Source organism: Acomys minous (assembly GCF_964271855.1).
Source record: "Acomys minous genome assembly, chromosome: 9".
In the NCBI taxonomy this organism is placed as follows: domain Eukaryota; kingdom Metazoa; phylum Chordata; class Mammalia; order Rodentia; family Muridae; genus Acomys; species Acomys minous.
Genome location: NC_140490.1, coordinates 88,535,356 through 88,554,535, shown reverse-complemented (window position 1 = coordinate 88,554,535; position 19,180 = coordinate 88,535,356).

Here is a 19,180-nt window from a genome sequence, read left to right as displayed (position 1 = left end):
ACAAATGACGGATTCTCTGATGTTTTGTTATAACACCAGAAATGGGCTGACAGGTAACTCAAGGGCTTGCTGCCTCCATCACCACCTCTACATTTATACTCCTACTGTTACCACCTCACAACTATGTCTATCCCCACATTCACCTCCACCTCCATCTTTACCTCTATTACTACAGGAAGCAGAGTCAGGGGATACTGGAGCAGGCTGATGAGCTAGACTACCCAAATCAGTGGGCTCTGGGTTCAAGTGAAGACTTCTACCTTAGTGTATAAGGTAAAGGGCAGTGTTAGAAGGTACCCAACATCAGTCTCTAGCTTTTCTATGCACACGCACATACAGTACATGCATGTACACCTGCACACACAAACATACACACACACACACACATACCACATGTACACACCACACATTCAAACACATACATACACAAAGTTTGTGAACATTAATGTTTCAAAAATGCAAAGCTAAAACTAGCTACATAAAATATAATTTTAAATAATCGTACAGCTAGCATAAAGGGTAATATGGAGCACAGATAAAGTAGAACCGTTCCCCTTCCCCATAGTGCTGTCTCGGGGAATTTTGCAGTTGTGTGACTCGGGGGTCAGAGCTCATGTTTTGAAAGCTGTAACCACCCCAGCCCATAAGTTCTGAGTCATCTTGGCTTTCTGTCTCCTTGTAAATCTATACTGATGGCGATCTTAGCCATTCTAGTCCAGTGGCTCCCTTTGTAAAAAGGCAGGTTTGCTTATTGAACACTTTTTGCTTCTAGAGACAAAGACTATCCACACATATTCTGTCCACTCTTTTACTTATTTGTGTATGTATCTGTGGACAGAGAAAGTATAGATTTGTAATCATAAAAGTTAAAAGCAATTATTTCCACGAGACTGGGTTGCTGTATTAGCCAGGATCCTCTAGAGGAACAGACCTTGAAGAATAAATATACATATACATACACATATATACGCACATATATATGTATGGGATTTATTGGGATGACTTACAGGCTGTGGTCCAGCTAGTCCAATAGTGGCTGTCTACCAACAGAAGGTTCAAGAATTCAGCAGTTGCTCAATCCACAAGGCTAGCCGTCTCAGCTGGTGTTCAGTATATGTCAGAACTAGGCTCTAATTCCAGGGAAGACGTGGCCAGTGAGGGCACGCAGGCCAAAAGCAGGCTTCTTTCTTCCATGTTTATATAAGCTACCAGAAGAAGGTATGGTCCAGATTAAAGGTAGATCTTTCCTCTCTCAAAAGATCTGGATTAAAAATGAGTCATCTTACTTCAAATGATGTAATTTTTAAAAGTCCCTCACAGGTGTACCTAACCTCATGGGTTTTACTTAGTTCCAGATGTAGTCAAGTTGACAATGAGTAATAACAGCCATCAGACGTCTATCCTTTGTCAGCTTGGCATAGAATCTTATTTCCTTGTGTCATGATTAATTTCTACATGAAAATAATAACCATGTCATAATTATGCTAACATGATATGGCTACCCCATGTACAAGCACAAACTCATTCTTTAGTTAACCAGGTCATAAGTATGCCTAAAATAACTATCCATTGTACAACCAGACACTTATTGGACATCTCCCCCAGGGACATTCTTATTTTTAATGATTGATTGGTTGATTGATTTTAGGTGCATGTATGTCTGCATAAAGGCGCCAGCTCACCTGGAACTGTAGTTACAGACAGTTGTGAGATGACATGTGGGTCTGGAAATTGGACCAAGGTTCTCTGGAAGATCAGCTAGTGCCCTTAACCACTGAGCCATCTTTCTAGCCCCAAGGGCCAATCTTTTAGAATCATAAACTTAAGTATGAGAACTACTGATATTCTTAATTGAAGTCAAATCAAATGATAGACAAATCAAGGAAAGGAAACACAAACCTGTAAAAACACATTCTTAACAAAATACAACAGAAACATACATGTCAGTTATAGCCTTCATTTTAACAACTGGCCACCTAGCCTTAGCTGATATTTATAAAGCCCTCCCCTACTTCTCACTCTGTATTTCCTCAACCCTCCGCAAGCACCTCAGCAGGTCTAGGCTTTCTTCCTGGAGGAGTGACCCATACCTTTATTCATGATGGGTCTGTGCCCTTTGTCATCCTGCCTGGATTAGACTGTTGAAGTTTCTCATTGACTTTAATCACAGGACATGACGGTACCAAGAGATATCCTAAAGGACACTTCAGACATAATCTTCCTTACCTCTATTGTGGAGAAGCGATCCAGTTTTCTCATGGCAATCCAGATCATCACCCTTCCTAACATTATTATGCCTCTCTTAGCCTGTTGTTGGTTTAAGAGCATCAGATGCCCAAAGCGGCCAGGGAGAAGTCTGAGCTTTCAGTTCAATGGAATGTTGTTGTGTCTCCTAGACCAGCAGAACTTAGGGTTCTGAGAAAAGGAAACAAACCTTTCCCAGTGGGTCAGCAGAGGCGATAGTGAGTGAAACTGTTCCCTTTTCCACCCCTTGATTCCTGGACCCTGGGGTCCTGGCTATGGAAGAAACTGTGTCATCTATTAAACACTTATTCAGAGCATATGCTGCCTTCCAGAGGACCCTACCCGGACCCTCTAGGCTGCTGTCACCCCATTAGTATTGTAACTGTGTCTTCAAGAAGCCATTCCATGTTTCTGTCAGACAGGCTGCTTCAGGATGATAGGGAACATGGTAAGTCCAGTGAATTCCATGATTATGGGCACACTGTCTCTCTTCTTTGGCTGTGAAGGGAATTTCTTGATCAAAAGTGGTGTGTGGAATACCACGATGGTAGATAAAGCATTCTGTAAATCCATGGGTGGTGGTTTTGGCAGAAGTATTGCATTCAGGAAAGGAAAATCCATAACCATAATAAGTATCTCCTCCAGCAAGGACAAAGGGTTGTCATTTCTATGGATGAAGTGGTTCAATGTAGTCAATCTGCCACCAGCTTGTTGGCTGGTCACCCAGGGGATGGTGCCATATCTGTGGCGGCTCAGTGTTGGTCTCTGTTGTTGGCAGATATGTCACTCAGCAGTAGCCATAGCCAGGTCAGCCTTGGTGAATGGAAGTCCATGTTGTAGAGCCTTTACATGGTGGCTCTGCCACCATGGCCACATTGTTCATGAATCCACTGGGCAATGACAGGGATGGCATGGCTGGAGAAAGAGGCTTACAGTCCATAAGATGGGCCATCCTGTCTACTCGAGTATAGAACACCTCCTTGGTTGAAGTCACTTTTTGATGAACATTTACATGGGGTACAAGTTTCATCACATCCTTTGCCCATTTGCAGAGATCTCTCCATATACTACTTTCCCAGATGCCTTTCTCACCAATTTTCCAATCATGCTCCTTCCACGCCCTTGACCACCCAGCCAATCCATTGGCTACAGCCCATGAATCAGTGAATGATCACACATCTGGACATTTCTCCTTCCAAACAAAGTGCATGACCATGTGTGATGCTGGGTGTTCTACCTATTGTGATGATTTCCCTTTGCAGGTGTCTTTCAGGATTGTCCCAGAAAAGGGTTGCAAAGCTGCAGCTGTCCACTTCTGGGTGGCGTCTGCATAAAGTGCAGAGCCAGCAGTAAACCAGGCCCTAGTCTTCTCTTCCTCAGTCAACTGATCATAGGGCACACCCATGAGGTTATAGGTGCATGCTTGGCAGCAGACAGTATTGTAACAGGAATAAAAACCAAAGGCATTTGGGCAATTTCTTCATGTAAGTTGCTTGTGCCTTTAGGACCTGTTCGGACTCAATCGCATATATACCCCTTCCATTTGATAATGGATTGCTTCTGTGCACATCCTACTTTATGTCAGGTAATTATGTCAGATAATACCCAGCTAATAATGGGCATCTCAGGTCACATGGTACCTCGGTGGCCCATTGTCCAATGTTCAGTTTCCACTAACATTCAATAGAAGGCCAAGAGCTGTGTCTCAAAGGAAGAATAGTTGTCTTGTGGTGATGCTAGAGCCTTGCTCTAAATTTCCTAAAATCTCTTCTGTGAGTCACTTATTGGGACCTGCCAAAGGCCTCAAAGAGCACCCTTATCTGCCGCTCACAGCTCACGTACCATCAGGTCTGCTGGATCGTATTATCCAAGTGGCAGAGCAGCCTTCAGAGCAGCCTGGACCTGTTGAAGAGCCTTCTCACATTCAGGCCCCAATCAAGGCAAGCAGTTTTCCACATTACTTGGTATATGGGAACGGGTGTGCCAGGGAGAGCAAGAGCGAGCAGACAGAGAGCAAGATTTTTTCCCTATCAGCTTCCAGCAGAAGGTGCGGCCCAGATTAAAGGTGGATCTTCCCGCCTCAAAAGTCCAGGTTAGAAATGGGTCTTCCCACTTCAGGTGATTTAATTAATAAAAATGAAATCCATCATATGCGTATTCAGCTGCTTGGGTTTTAGTTAATTCCAGATGTAGGCAAGTTGACGTCCAAGAGTAGCCATTACAGAAACCCCCCCTTTCCTTCCTCTTTGTGTTTTTCTCTGATGTGTGACTTATTCCAATCATTATGGTTAAAACAGTACTGTATGCATAGTAGTATTTTTAAACACATTATATCCAAGTAAGTTCATATTATGAATTTTCTTTCCCCCTTCCCTTTGGTGTGTAGGCATGTTTTTGCATGTATGTGAGTGCATGTGCCTATGGAGACCCAGGGTTCGTGTTGGGAAGCATTTTCACTTGCTCTTCTATCTTGTTCACTGAGGCGTGGACTTTCAGCCAAATCCAGAGCTTAATGGTGTTGTGGCGGTCCCTTTAAATCCAACGTAAGTCAAACACCAGGTCAATGCCAAACACCAGATCAATCAAAGCCATAGAACAGACACAGCAGCTGAACTGCGGCCTGAAGGGATGATGTACAGCCTATTTAAAGGATGAAACCATCACTTGAGAGGGTGGGCTGCAGCGATGCCCAATCATATTTTGACATGAGGGGTTGAGCAAGGGAGTTTCCATCAATTAGGATAGGAGTGGGTTCCTGGGCCTGAGAACATGGACTTAGTTTGACCCTGACCACAAGATGGAGTTGTCCTTGAAATGTCTGGACTCAGACAACCATCTCCTTACAAGTTGTCCCTGAGATGTCTGGACTCAGACAACTGTTTCCTTACAGCAGAAGCTGTTCGGCTATTGGGAAGTCCCCACCTCCCCTAGGAGCTGGGATCTTGAACGTAGTTTCTCCCTAGGATTAACTGAAGCCTAAAACCAAAAGGTGGTACTCAGAATAAGTCCCTCTTGCTTGTTCCCAACAATGGTACAGCTAGTCTTGCTAGCCAAGTTTGTTCTGGAAAATCCTTCTGTCTGTCTTCCGGTGCTGGAATGACGTGTGGGCTGCCACCCTGATCTGCCATCTAAGTGAGCTTGTAGGGATCCAAACTCTTCTCACCCTCGTGCAGCAGCAAGTGCCAGTCACCACTGAGACATCTCCCCAGGCCCACGTGCTGAGTTCTTAAGATCTAAGGTCATACGCTGATGTCTGAAGAGGACGACAATTTGGGGAGCACAGTATTTAAACCAGTATAAAGCCCACGTGACTCCCGACCGGGCTCAATCTTACAGTGATGGAGTGCCTACTGTATTTTCCTGTCTGGGCCTGGGAGCTGAAGTTGATAGCACCGTGAAGCAGCCTCAAGTTTAGTATCCCAAAGCATCTGTAAGTTACATCCAATTCATTCAAAAGAAAGTGGGGAGGCGGTGTTCACTGCTAGGAACCCAGCTGCCCATTGCTAGTTGAGGGGATATAGTTCTGAGTAATGCAATGGAAAGTTTAATAGGACCCCCGCACCCCGAGGGTTTTCTCTAAGTAAAAGCTGAGCAAAAGCAGTGAGCTTGAATGAGATGAAGCCAGCTGCCACCAGGTAACACACCTTAGCCACAGGGAATGGCATTGCTACATTCTTCTTCACTGCATTTGCCTTTTCACATCCGAGATTGGCTGTTTCTTGGCACCTCCTTCGCCCAGGGAGTAGTTGCCCTGACCCCGCCCCCCATGAGTTAATGAAGCCTTGGGAAGCAAAACTATTAGGGTGCAAGTTTTGGCATCAGTCAGACTTGAGTTTATGTTCAAACTGTACCACACACAAACAATGTCACCTATTCAAGTCGCGCTGAAGAATAGGAACATTATGTGTGGGATGGTTATAAATTAAAGAAGCAGCTCATACGAGGTTTGTGTCACAACGAGGGTACATAGCATATATCCGATGGCTCATTATCATTATTACTGCTATTCATAAAGGAGATAAGCATGTGTGCTCACACACACACACACACACACACACACACACACACACACACACGTGCACACATACACACACCCCAGATCAGCTTTCCATGCTAAATGGTTGAATGATGTCACTTCCCTGAGCTGGAAAATTTTATGTCAACTTGCCAGAAGTTAAAGTCATTTGAGAGAAGGCACCCTGTGGTGGTTTGAATGACAATGGCCCTCATGGACTCATGTATTGCATGCTGGGCCCGTAAGGAGTGGCACTCTGAGGAGGTGTGGCCTTGTGGGAGGAAATGTGTCACTGTGGGGGTGGGCTTTAAGCTCTTAGGATCTCAAGCTACACCCAGTGTGATACACAGTCTCCTGCCTGCAGAGATGTAGAACTCTCAGCTCCTTCTCCAGCACCATGTCTGCCTGCATGCCACCATGCTTCCCACCCTGATGATAACGGACTAACCCTACGAAGCTGTGGACCAGCCCCAATGAAATGTTGTCCTTTATAAGAGCTGCCGTGGTCATGGTGTCTCTTCACAGGCATAGAAACCCTAGCTAAGACAGAACCTCAACTAAGAAAATGCCAGCATAAGATCAAGCCTTAGGGCATTTTCTTAACTAGTGACCAATAGGAAGGGCCCAGCCCATGGTAGGTGGTACCATCCCTGGGCAGGTGGTCCTGGAGTCTGTAAGAAAGCAGGATGAGGAACTCATGGGAAGAAAGCCAGTAAGCAGCATCCTTCCATGGCCTCTGCATCAGTGTCTGCCTCCAGGTTCCTGCCCTGCGTGAGTTCCTGCCCTCACTGCTTTTGATGATGAACTGTGATATGGAACTGTGAGCCAAGTCAGGGTGTGTCATCACAGCAATAACCCTAACTAAGATAATCCCAGTTACCTCCGCCCTTCCTTTCCGTGACTGAACAGATAAAGGTATTTACCGCTAGCACCTCTTTAGGGCTTGCCACCTGCCCCGTGCTATGTAAATACTTCACTCCGGCCAACTGCAGGATGTCACTCATTTCCATTTTGTAGGAAGATGGGGGTGAGCACAGAGCAGGTGCGCATTAGCTAAGATCACAAAGCCAGCCATGAGAGAACTGGAGCAAAGCCAAAGCAGTTGCCTTAAAAGTCAGCGAGCCTAGCCCTTGCTTCCTTCTCCCTCATGAAAGCTGGTCATCACTGCAGGCAGAGATCTTCTTATCTCTAAAGAGTCTTCTTGAACTTTATTTTACATGTATGAGCATTTTGCTTGCATGTATGTCTATGCACGGAGGCCAGAAGAGGGTGTTGGATCTTCTGAGACTGGAAATGGAATCCATTGTGAGCTGCCTGACATGTGGGTGCTGGGAATTGAACTCAGGACCTCTGGAAGAGCAGCCAGTGCTCTTAACCTCTGAGCCACCTCTCCAGCTCCTTAACAAGAGTTTCAACCGACAGGTTATTCTAACAAAAATCACCCGGATTGATCTGTTTTATTTGGGTTTAAAGGAGAGATGGCTCAGCAGCTAAAAGCACTTGTTCGACAAGCATGAGGGCCAGAGTTCTAATCTATACAAACATATAACAAGCCAGGTGTTCACGCCTATACCTAAAGCACTGTGTGGGGCAGAGCAGGCATGGCGGTGTCACTGGAGCTGGCTGGCTGCTCATCTATCTCCAGGTACAGCAAGGGATCCTGCCTTGAATGAGTAAGTCAAAGAATAGTAGATGAGGACACTCTATGTCCTCCCAATGTGAATAAATGCATATACCTACCGACCCAACAAGTGCAACACACACACACACACACACACACACACACACACACACACAAATTGAACTTAAAAAAAAAAAAGCATTCTCAGGTTCCTTGAAATCCCGTATCTGGCTGCTTGGTCTGTGACAGATGTCCAGGATGCCTCGAGAGACCCAGGTTTCCTTCCAAGCAAAAAAGAACAGAGAAACCCAGATTGCATAGATCTGGGGACTCCCCACAGTTCACACAGTTCGTCATCTTACCTGGCCACACATTCCTCACCCAGGAATCATATCAGGGCAGGAGCATGTGGGTAAAGACCTGCCGACATTTCAGCAACAGTGAGTAGAAATAGTTTGGAGATGGGGGTAAAGTTTGATCTTCGGACATGGGAATAGAGAGGCTGGGGGCTGAGGAAAAACAAAATATTCCTAATCGCGGGGACCATCCCCGCCACACTCACGGCTGCCAGCCATGAAGGAGTTGGGATTCTAGTGTGCATTCTAGTCTAAGAGAGTAATGTCAGACAGCGCAGTGAGAAGTAGAAACAGCGTAAAGCTCTGCAAGATGTCCTTATGCAAAGACACCACTACAAACCCTTCTGCAGACAGCTAGCGACGGAGCGGCAGCGCCAGGACCAGGCAGGATAGGGACAGAGAACTGTGTTCAGCTTATTAACAGTCACTCGGTTAACGTCAACTGAAGTGATGTCACTGGGTAGCTGACGTGGTGGTCGCCAACAATGGCTTGAGTTTCAAAGCTTTGACTAAACCAGTCAAACAAGAGCTACCCCATACCAGAATACCGCCCAGGCAGAACCACGGACACCAGGGTTTTCATGAGAAGAACCTCTGAGTACATCACAGCTGAGATGGTCCTGGCCCCCCCCCAACCCAAAAGACCACATACAAAAGAACGTGGTGTCTTTGGGGGGCCTTCTCAACAACTGAAGACAATCGACTATTCTTACTGACAAAGAAGCCGGACAGAGTAGTTCTTTCCCTGACCTTTGACCTCTCTACCCAGGAGACCCTGACTTTCTTAGAAATTTCAAGAAGGCACTGCTTTCTGCCTTCCTGCTGCTTCCTCCTCCCGAGACGTCCTGTCTGTTTTCCCCTCCACTCCTGCATAGCTCTCAGGATGTCATTTCATGGCTGACAGCAAAGGGGTACATTTTCCCATGCCCAGCAGTTCTCCAGTTCTCTGCAGAACACAACCAGGCATCCTCTTCCTCTGTGGCCTGGCAAGGCCGCCCTGCCAGGGGAGAGTGAACAAAGAAAAGGTAATAGAATCCATAGCAGAGATAGCCCCCATTCCCCTTACTAGGGAACCCCTATAAAGACTGAGCTGCCTATCAGCTACTTCTGAACAGAGGTTCTAGGTCCTCTCCATGCATGGTCCTTGGTTGGTGCATCAGTCTCTGCGGACCTCCCTGGGCCCAGATTTGTTGGGGAAGGATGCTCTGGGAAGGAGAATATATTGAAGAGCAAAATTATGGATTGGGGACAAAAGTGAGTGGTACTAGCCGGGCGTGGTGGTGCACCCCTGTAATCCCAGCACTCGGGAGGCAGAGGCAGGTGGATTACTGTGAGTTCGAGGCCAGCCTGGTCTACAAAGTGAGTCCAGGACAGGTAATATAACACAGAAAAACCCTGTCTCAAAATACAATAATAATAATCATAAAATAATAACAATAATAATAATAATAATGTGAGTGGTAATATGGCAACATGTACAAAATTTCTATTTCCGGGATGCAGAGGACAGAGGAAAACTACGCAAGAAAAAAGGGTAGGATGGATGCCACAGGGCACATTGATGTGCAAGATCCTAGGCTTGAAGTTGATCCTGAGGGTTATACAGAACTGGCGTGCACATCTGTTTGTTTGGGTTTTTTTTTTCTGTACATATGTACATGTGCTGTGAGGCCAGAGATTAATGTCAGGTGTCTTCCTCAGTTGCTTCCCACCTTCATTTTTTGAGGCAAGGTCTTTCATTGAATCTAAAACTCACTAAGTCAACTACATTGGTTAGCCAGTGTCAGGCGTCCTTGTAGCTCCTCCTCCCCAGCACTGGGATAGTAAGATCAGAGGCACACACCACCTGTGGAGGTCTGAATGACAATGCTCTCCCTAGGCTCATAGGGAGTGGCATTACTTGGAAGGATTAGGACTTGTGGCCTTGTTGGAGTAGGTGTGGCCTCCTTGGAGAAACCGTGTCCCTGGGAGTGGGCTTTGAGGTCTCAGAAGCTTAAGCCAGGCCCAGTGGCTCACACTTGCTTCCTTCTGTTTACAGATTCGGATGTAGATCTCTCAGCCACCTCTCCTGCCCCATGTGTGCTTGTGTGCCACCAGGCTTCCTGCCAGGGCCACCATGGACTAAGGCTCTGAATGCAAGGCAGCCTCAATTTAAATGCTTTCTTTGCCAACAAGGCTTGTTATGGTCGTTGTGTTTCATCATAACAATAACAGCCCTAACTAAGACACCACCACAGTTACACGGATGCTAGGGGATTCAGAGTTAGGTCTTCATGATTGTAGAGCAAGCCCATTAGCCCACTTCCGGAGCTGGAGGGTTATAAAAGGAATGAAGAGCTCTGAGGAGGCTGCGCAGCTAGTAACTCACTTATAGACCAGCAGGAGGGTCAACGTTCACATCCACAGCACCCAGGCAAAGTGCCAGGAGGATGTAGAAGCCCTCTCGTAATCCCAGCAGGCAGGAGGGAGCGAGAGAGAAAGAAAGGATCCCAGAGTAAGCTGTCTAGAGGAAATAGTCAAATCACCAAGGTCTGGTTTCCAGATAGGGACCCTGCCTCCATATATAGGCTGGGGAAGGATGAAGGAAGACACTCAATACCAACGTCTGGCCCCTTCATACATGTACACAAATGTGAACCTACGGCTTGCATAAAGAAATGTGACCACATGTATGCACATCTCTCTCTCTCTCTCTCTCTCTCTCTCTCTCTCTCTCTCTCTCACACACACACACACACACACACACACACACACACACACACACAGACAAACACACCCTGAATTTTTAAAGAAAAATAAGTACATGTAAAGAGAATAAGCCCTTGGCGGGGGGGTTCTGGTGAAGCGTGCACTAATGACAGATGGAAGATGAGCTCGAAGATGGAAGGTAGAGGTGCAAGTAAGAGATTAATGAATAATTCAACTAAATAATTGCAAGAGTATGAAATATTAAAGCAACAACAGGTGAGGGGAGGCCGACTGGTAGTAGATAGACGAGGTGGGTTTGAAAAGTTCAGTGCTCATTGGCTACGGTGGTAAGAGAGGCAGAAGAACCAGAAAGGGCCCTGGATGTTAGTGAGGAGGCAACTGGGTAACGGGGTTGGAAATCAAAATTAGTGGCAGCGGGGGTGGGGGGGGTGGGGGGGAGGGATTTAGAGGGTCTGTTTGAGATGTGTTGCATTTAAAGTAAAACCGCAAAACAAACATGAAACTGGCAAGCCATCGACAACAGAAGTCTGACTCCGCCAAGAGAGATGGTTATGTCTTAAGCATCCCATAGTAGTTAAAAGCTTGGGAAGGAAAAGTTCCTAGAAAATTTCAATGAGTCCAGGACAGCTAAGGCTACACAGAGAACCCTGTCTCGAAAAAACAAAAAAACAAAACAAAACAAAAAAGATTCCAACGTGTTTTCCAGAAAGGCATACGATTTAAGTCATGGATTATTTCCTTCTGGAGTTTTCTCTTTCCTGTGTTCAGACCAGTTGGCTCCAGGTGACTGAAACTGTAAGTAAGACAGGATTGTTGTGTAGCTCATAGCAATGTCGTGAGAATGAAATAAGTGAATTCTTAGAGTAGGTTTGACATATGGGAAGAACATAATAAGCGCTAATTAAAATCCCTAAACATGGACCAAAACGGCCCTTTTATTCTTACAAGTTGATTGTTGCAGGTGTTTGGTTATTACAATAGAAAGCTGACAAATACACATTAACATAGCTATTGCGCATTATAATCATACGCAAGTAGTGTTCATAATAGATCCTCTAGTCAGTCAGTTTTCTCCTCTGTACTCAGTCTTATTCCCACAGGCAGCCAGGCTGGTGAGGTAAGGGGGCGTGCCACCAAACCTGGTGACCTGAGTTTGATCCCGGAGGGAGAAAACTGACTCTCGTAAGTGGTCCTCTCACTTCCACGCACATGCCCTGACATGCATGCACCTCCACACAAACATACACACATGCCCTGACATGCATGCACCTCCACACAAACATACACACATGCCCTGACATGCATGCACCTCCACACAAACATACGCACATGCCCTGACATGCATGCACCTCCACACAAACATATACACACCTATACAAACAATCTAACTAATACAACAATAAAAAATTAAATACAGCTGCCAATATCCCTTATGACCATAAATGCAAAACTCTTTAACAACAAACAGGATCCAGAAGTACAAAAGAGGAAAAACTTCACAATTGGGTGTGGTTATCCTGAAATGTTAAGGTCTGTACAATTAAAAGTCAGTCGTCATGAGTAACTTATCAAGAGATCTATTAAGTGACTTTTTCTGCAGATTAAAGGGAAGTAGTAAAAATGCAACTCTAAGTAAACTAGAAAAAAATTTAAAAGAAGAAATACGAGGAAAATAGAAGAAATCTACAAAAAAGAGTCTACAACAAAGACAAATAGCAAAACTATAGTTAGCATCATAATTAACAGTAAAAGACTGAGCCCTTCCCAGGACTGGAGGGTTCTGTGCTTTCAGTGTCTTTTCAACATGTTGGGCGTTGTAGTTGGTGCAATAAAGTGAAGTGGAAAGTAGAAACATGAAGAAAGAGTACAGTGTGTGTGTGTGTGTGTGTGTGTGTGTGTGTGCAGACAAACATGCAGGGAATTTTCAAGAAAGCTAAAAAAAGAAAGAAGAAAAAAAAACCTTACTGAAAAATAAGAACTCAGTTCAGCACACTGCACTATGCAAAGTCAGCATTTCCGCCAGCACCACTGCCTAAGCACGAGCTGAGCAGGGACACCAGTAGACATGCCAGAGTGAACATGGGGGCACACAAGGCTGCCACCCTATACACAGAGCTATAGGTGACAAAAGACTCTGAGAGGGGCAGAAACTGTCTTCTCTTGGAAAGAGTACTCCAACTGGTCGTCCAATATCAACTGATCAGCTCTGACGAATGCATACAAGGAAAGAGACTGAGCAAGTTGTATTTAGGATCTCTCTCTCTAGTGTGTGTGTGTGTGTGTGTGCCTGTGTATTAGAATTAGTGTTGGGGTAAATATATATAGTATATGTGTGTATGTATATATGTTTATGTGTGTATACATACATGTAACAGCAATTAATGAAAAAAGAGGCTATGAATTTGAAAGAGAACAAGAAGCTATATGGGAGGGCTTGAAGAGAAAAGAGAGGGGAAAATAATGGAATTACAATCTCAATATATAATATATATAAACCCATTTCTGAATACTGTCAATGAGCAAGTAGATATTGAAGTTAAATGAATGGTCTATCTACAAAAGCACCAAAATAATGAGCTATTTAGGTGTAAAAACCTAAATATTATATATAGCACTATATATAATGTATGCTAAAAACTAAAATACCCTAAGAAGAAAAAACAATCTGTCAGTGAAGACAGCCTGCCTTCGTCTTTGGAACATGTGCCATTATTACCATGGCAACTCTCCCCAAAGTGGCTCAGCACAGTCATGAACTCCTCACAGACTCTTTTGAACACGGACAGTGGATCATAAAGGTTTCTATGGAAAGGCAAAGGAACAGCCCAAATCCTCCTGAAAACGTTTGAAGTAGGAGAACCCATGGCACCTGATTTAAAGACGTGCTGATAAGGCTACGGTCCTCAAGGTATCTTGGTAAAAACAGAGATTAACAAGGCTGAATGTGGAATCCAGAAAGAGACCTACATAAATACAGCCAACTGACTTTTGGCAAAGGTTCAAAGGTGATTTAGCAACAACAGAAAAAAGAGTCCTTTGAAGACCCAATGCTGGAAATGTTGAATACTAAGACATAAACTAAAATGAATTACAACCCACATACTCAGTTTATGCACTATTTGATTTGAAATAGGCCATAGATCTTTAAATATATAAAAATATATATGAAATAAAAATTGTAGAAGAAAATTTCTTGATTTCAAGTCAAGCAAAGTTCTTAAAAACAACATCAAAAGCATAGGCTATAAAGGAACTGATGAAACAAATTTCACCAAAATCAAAACTTTTCCTCTGGAAAACACTGCTGAAGGCTAGAAAGACAAAGCAGCAGCGAGCCGTGCTCCTGAATCACACAGTGATGGTGGGCTGGCCTTCACAACAGGAAAGGAAATCCCTAACTCAAAACCCAACGCTAAGAAAACAAATAACTTTATGCAAGATGAAGAAAACCATCAAAGACAATGTAACCATCTAGTTAGCAATGACATGAACAGAAACCTAGCCAATTGGTCATTAGAAAGACACAAATTATAACCACAGGGCTACCAGGACGTGTGGCTCTAGACAGTAGATAGACCCATGTCTTAAGGGCTTAGTGTCCAATTTCAAAGACTATGGAACCTATGGACCCTTCAAGAAATGAGGCCATGTGAGGAATCCTTTAAGTCAGTGGTGGTGTGTTCACAAGGTGGATTATGGGGCCCTGGCTCCTTGCTCACTCTCTTTGTTTTCTGGCCATGAGATGTTGTCACGTCCCTTTAAGGACATGTTGTCTCACCATCGATGTCAAACACCGTGGTCAATGTATCATAGACTGGAATCTTCACAACTGTGAGCTAAAGTCACCCTTTTATCTTTCTAAGTTAACCACCTCAGGTATTTTGTTATGGTAGAAAACTGACCAATACACACTAAAATAACTAATATTTTTTTAAAAAAAAAAAAACCCAAACCAACAATCCTAACTATTGACAAGAATAGCACTCTTCCACCCATCCATGGGTTGCAAAGTGGTAGAACTACTTTGGAAAACAGTTGGCTGTGCACTTGCTATGTGACGCAATACCACTTCTGGGCCTTTACCCAAGGAAAAGAAAAGATATCTGCCCCCAAACCCACATGTAAATGTTTCAGAATGTTACTCATAAATGCCAGAAACTGGAAACAACTCAAACATCTTTCCACTGGTGAGTGGGTCAACAAAGAAATGTGTGTATCGGGTTACAATCAGCAATTGAGAGGAATGGTCTGTGACACAAACATGGATGCTAAATGCACCACACTAAGTGAGGGGGCGTGAATGGATCACAAGGCTGCTCAATTCCTGGCTATCACACTCTCAAAGGCCTGCCCAGGCTTGTCTGCAGGTCCGAACAGCAAATGGGTAGATACAAGGGGTCATGGGTTCAGGATTTGGCTTGTAGAGAGATGAAAATGGCACACAGTAGGGCAGCAGGGAGAGATCTGGGGGAGATGCCAGAACACTCCTATAGCCTAAATGCAATAGTGATGTATTTGTCAAAATGTATAGAGCTCTGTGTGCCACTGCCATAATTTCTTACATGATCTTTTTTTTTTTTTTTTGAGGCTTAGTTTTTGTTTTAATTATGGTGGAGTGGGTAGCATATGCGTGGGCAGGGGTACCCACAGAGATAGAAGAGGGTGTTGGCTCTTCTGGGGCAGGAGTCTCAGGCAGCTGTGAGCTTTCTGATGTAGGTACTAAGGAAACAAGCTCTGGTCCTCTGAAAGCAATGTGAGCAGTAAGGAAAAGGGTACGAGTAGCCTGCAAGGCCTGGTAGGTCTGTCTATCTTCCTCATATTTCTTACTTCTCCAAAATATGCCTTGGAGGAGCCCTGGGAGGTTGTCCAATCAGATAGATGGCACTTGTGTTGTAGGAGGAACATTCTGGGTGTATGGTGGAGGGGTCGGATGGGACTAGCCTGAAGCTGGGGTCACTCAGTGAGTTGCACGTTGGTCGTCCTCCAGCAAAGAAGACTGAGGTGCTGGGCTTAAAGAGAGATGAGCATAGAACAAGATGGGAAAAAAAAAAGATTCAGCAAGATATGGTTTCAAGACTTAGTAATAAAGCTGCAGTCAAAAATATAATAATAAAGCTACAGTCATCACAACATGTTCATACTGGTAAAAAAAAAAAAAGACAGATTAATTAATGAACTGGAATGTAGAATCCAGTCGCAGATCTATACAAGCCTGGTCTATTAGTTTTTGATAGGGGTTCTAAAGTAACTTAACAAGCACAAAAAGAGTCCTCTCGAGAAATGCCTCTGATGTTAAGAATGTTAAGAGGACCGTGGTTCAGCTCATAACTTCCTGCATGTATACATGTCCCAGGTTGTAGAGAGGATGGGCACACAGTAGGGCAGCAGGAAGGGACTTGGGGAGATGCCAGAACACTCCCGTAGCCAGCCTAAATGTAATGGTGTATTTGTCAAAAACACATAGATCTCTGTGTGCCACCCCATAATTTCTTAAATGATTTTTTTTTAAGATCTAGTTTTTGTTTTTAACTATATGTAGGGTGGGTAGCATATGCATGTTTGTGGGTACCCACAGAGCTTTAGGAGCCTATTCCAGCTACAGGAGATTTGAGACTCTCTTTTGGCCTTTGAGGACACCCATATAAATATTCATACATACATTCATACATACATACATACATATATATACACATACACACACATAAAAATAAAACGTCTTTTTTTTTAAAGAAAACTATTCAAGTATATTTTAAAGATAGATTTGGAATCTGAAGATAGTTGGATACCATCCATTAAAAATATGCTAGAGTAATAGAGACATAAAGCTATATGTACAACAAAAGCCGGGCTCAATTCAGGGTACATGACAGACTTATTCCCACAATGGAAGATTCCCTACATAGAGAATATGTGGAGGAAAGATGAAGAATTTGAACACGCCGGGGAATGGAGAAGTGGTTTGTCAGGTGGGCGCTTTGAGAAGAGTTTAGGTTCTGCACTCACAGGCTATGGGTTTCCTGTCTGTACTGGCTGATTTTGTGTCACGTTGACACAAGCTTGAATCACCAGAGAGGAAGGAGCCTCAGTTGAGGAAATGCCTGTATGAGGTCCAGCAATAAGGGCTTTTCTCAATTAGTGATCAATGGGGGAGGGTGTGGCTATCCCTGGCCTAGTGCTCCTGGGTTCTATAAGAAAGCAGGCTGAGCAAACCATGAGGCAGTAAGCAGCACCCCTCCATGGCCTCTGCATCAGCTCCTGCCTCCAGGTTTCCAGCCCTATTTGAGTTCCTGTCCTGACTTCCTTTGGTGATGAACAGTGATGTGGGAGTTATAACTGAATAAACCCTTTCCTCCCTAACTTGTTTTTTGGTCATGGTGTTTCATTGCAGCTATAGAAACCCTAGCTAGACACTGTCTATAGTCTCTTCTTCTTCTTCTTCTTCTTCTTCTCCTTCTCCTTCTCCTTCTCCTTCTCCTTCTCCTTCTTCTTCTTCTCAGCCCCAGCTCCTTAATTTCGGATGCCGGTAACAACCAGGCAGCAGGAAAATGTCCATCTCTCTGAGGCACAGTGTTCAATGGGAAGATGGCGATGCCAGTGGGATCTACTCCACACTCTGAGATACAATGGCGTGACCGTGGTAGTGTACCCACCAGAATGGCTGCCACATGGCAGATGCTCACCGAATGGCAGCCATTTTATTCAAGTTGCCATTTTGGTTTCTTGCTTTTAGATGAAAGCAAATGCTCAGAGTAGGGACTGACACATCCTAATCATATTATAAAAGTTGATTGCTGCCACCAAGATCCAGCCAGCATCACACAGTGGCTAACCATATGCGTTAACCAAGTGGGGACCAGTGTGCTCAAATCCCATCTTACCATTAGCTGCTTGGCAAGTTCTTCATCGCTGGGATTTTTTTTCCCACAGACCTGTAACTGTATTTCTGTTAAGTTACTAAGCCGTAGTGATTTGATCAAATAGCCAAAGAAAACTCACACAGAGAGTTAATGCCTACGGTGTTCATGCTTACTTCTATACTCATAGTAGAAGTAGAATTCAGTGCCTGTCCTCTTTTTATGATGGTGACACTGATGACTGCAACCTTTTAAAACTATCAATGCTGTCACTCTTGCTTATTTCCGGATCAACTCACAGTCTCTCTGCCTCATCTTTCACATGGATCTTTGAGCCTTGACGGGAAGACTTTGATGAAGACATTCCATTTAGGTTTGGGTGTTTCAGCACCCCTCACTTTCTGCCCATTGCCCATTTGTGGGCCACCTCCATTTTATTTTTAAAGACAAGCTCTCTGCAGGATCTGGGCCTCACCGATTCACTTAGACTGGCTAGACAGAAGGCCTCCTGTCTCTGCCTTCTCGGGCCCTGTCTTTTCATGTGTGTGCCCATGGTACAAACCCAAGCCCTCCTTCTTACATGCCAAGCACTTACTGGCTGGGCTCTCGCCCTAGCGCCTCCAACCTTGTGGTATTCTAAGTGTTTCTAAACTACATCATTAGGATCGGATTCTTTTTGTCAGATAGTCTTCATCTGGCTTCTCCAGGGAGACAAAAGTTCCTTTAAGACCCTGAGAACCAACAGGGGCTCCTCTCCCCAGCTCTGAGCTGAGCATAAGCTGCCCTAGGCCCATCCTTTGATTGAGCAGGATGAACGGAAGATGAGAGAATCGCCTCACAGACACAGGGCGCATGCATTGGAATTTGCTCTATCAACTACAGCTTACCCTCACCTAGTCTTGTCAAACCCGAGAGATGACCAAACTCTATCAACTAGAAACTTCCGAAACACCTGGACACTTCAGCTGTGACCGGATCATGTCTAGAATCCTCAGCTTGGCAGACACGGAGCAGGTGTCTCTGTGTTTTTCTGAGGGTGGCCCTGCCAGGGTATTAGAAGGAGAACAGAGTAGGGAAGATAGTCGCCATGTCCCTCACTTCCACGCTCTCCTCTTAAGGATGAACGGGTCAAGTCCAATCCCTAAGCCTGGCTTTTCCCGACTGGAAAATGGGAATAATAGAAATATCAGCTGTGTAGTCTGGTTGGTTAGACTGTGCGACATAAGGTGTAGGACAAAGCAGTACAGTTCAGCTCTTGTTCCTATGACCACCTGCCATGAAGGATGCCCTAGCACACGGCCCCGGCCACTGATCTTACAGCTTGCAATCCAACCCCGTTACCACTCTCCTAGAGAGATTCTGAGACCGAAGGCGTAGAGGA